Below are 2,222 nucleotides of genomic sequence, written 5' to 3'. Positions count from 1 at the left end.
AGCTTAAGTTTCTGAGCCTCATTAGGAGTTTTATGCAAATCCTCCTTTAGCTCCATATTATTATCAGTCAGAGATTCTTTCTCTAACGCTTCAGCTTCTTCTCTTAAGCACAAGTCTTCATCTTCTGTTGTGACTCCATTAGACATCTCTCCAGAGAGTCCTTCTGCAAAACTTCTTCTCTGTGATCACCTACAATCCCACCAAAACTGTCAGAGTGAAAACAAGATTCAATATAAAATGCAGTAGGATTTTTCATCGCTTTATGGACATCAAACACTATTTCTTCGTCATTTAGTCTTAGAATTAATTTTCCTTGTTGCATGTCTATCAGGGCACGAACTGTCGCTAAAAATGGACGTCCCAAAATTAGAGGCACCTCCCGGTCCTCCTCCATATCAAGAACTACGAAGTCTACCGGAAAGATAAATTTGTCGACCTTTAACAAAATGTCTTCAACAATGCCTTTAGGTCGTTTGATTGATCTATCAGCAGGTTGGAGTGACATGTTTGTCTCTTTTACTTCTCCAAGTCCTAGCTTCTTGAAAATTAATAAAGGCATTAAATTAATACTATCACCTAAATCACACAATGCTTTATCAAAGAATGAATCTCCTAATGCACAAGGTATAGTAAAACCCCCAGGATTTCTCAGTTTAGGAGGTAATTTATTTTACAGTATGGCACTGCATTCTTCAGTGAGCATAACTGTTCCATGCTCCTCGATCTTTCGCTTGTTAGAAAGGATGTCTTTTAAGAACTTTGCATAACTAGGCATATGTGTTAAAGCTTTAGCAAATGGAATATTTATTTGCAATTTCTTAAAGACCTCTAAAAACTTTGAAAATTGTTGATCTAGTTTATCCTTTCTAATTCTATCAGGATAAGGAAATTTAGATACATCTTTTTCAACAACAATAGAGTCATAATTTGACGTACCTTTTCCTTTACCTCTTACAATTTCCTTTGCCTTAATCTCTGTCTCTTTTTCTAAATTCGCTTTCTTTTCCTCAATAGAGTTTAATAACTTTGCTTCACTTTCCGCCTTCTTTTGTGATTCTTCTTCACCAATCACCTTTCCATCCCTCAAGGTTATGGCCTTACATTGGTCCTTCGGGTTCCTTTCCGTGTCACTCGGTAAATGCCCTTGCTGTCTACCTAAAATGATATTGGCCAACTGGCCAATTTGAGCTTCTAAATTCTTGATGGAAGCCTCTTGATTCTGAATTCTTCTCTCTGTAGTACTCAAGAACTTCGCCATCATCTCCTCTAAATTTGATTTCTTCTCTTGAGATTGAAAACCTGGCAGTGGAGGTTTCACTTGATTGTTGTTACTCCAAGAGAAATTTGGGTGATTCCTCCACCCAGGATTATATGTTTCACTATATGGATTATTATTAGGCCTGTGAAAATTTGAAACATAGTTAGCTGGATCAGGCATAGAATTAACAGCAAACATGTTACCTGATTGACACTCAGGGTTAGGGTGATCTTCGCCACAAAAATAAAATATAGAAGCAATTATTCCAGGTTTTTCCATTTGAAGTCCATCAATCTTCTTATTTAACACCTGCATTTGTGCTGCCAAAGCCGTGATAGCATCTATGTTATGAACACTTGACATTCTTCTCACAGGAAACCTCTCTATCGACCATTGATAAGAGTTTGAAGCCATTTCCTCCAGCAATTCATAAGCTTGTTTTGGTGTCTTCTTACCTAAAGTACCACCCGCAGTTGCATTGATCATATTTCAAACTTCACTATTAAGACCATTATAGAACGTTTGGACTTGCAGCCAAACCGATAATTCATGGTGGGGACATCTTCGGAGCATGTCCTTGAACCTTTCCCATGCTTCGTATAGTGACTTTGTATCCACTTGCACAAACATAGTAATATCATTACGCAATTGTGTAGTCTTTGCAGGAGGAAAATACCTACTTAGGAATTTTTGTGTCATTTGCTCCCAAGTTGTAATCAAGTCTGCTAGTAATGAGGTCAACCAACTCTTAGCTTTGTCTCTTAATGAAAATGGGAACAATCTTAGTCTTTTAGCTTCATTAGAAACTCCATTGTGCTTAGAAGTATCACAAATCTCCAAGAAATTTGCAATATGTAAGTTCGGATCTTCATGTGCCAAACCACCAAACTGCATTGACTGCTGAATCATCTGGATGATTACTGACTTTATCTCAAAGGTGTTGGCATTGATCACTAGTCACTGA

General features: G+C 37.4%; 1 non-coding gene across 1 annotated transcript; it reads left to right on the top strand.

The window, feature by feature from the left end:
- Positions 1–1,802: 1,802 nt before the first annotated feature.
- On the top strand, positions 1,803–1,908 carry LOC116143909. The gene has a single exon (XR_004130186.1). It is a non-coding gene; the product is annotated as a small nucleolar RNA R71 (small nucleolar RNA).
- Positions 1,909–2,222: the final 314 nt, after the last annotated feature.

This window comes from Pistacia vera, unplaced genomic scaffold (genome assembly GCF_008641045.1).
Source record: "Pistacia vera cultivar Batoury unplaced genomic scaffold, PisVer_v2 Contig433, whole genome shotgun sequence".
Lineage (NCBI taxonomy): Eukaryota > Viridiplantae > Streptophyta > Magnoliopsida > Sapindales > Anacardiaceae > Pistacia > Pistacia vera.
This window is presented reverse-complemented; position numbering and strand designations above follow the sequence as displayed.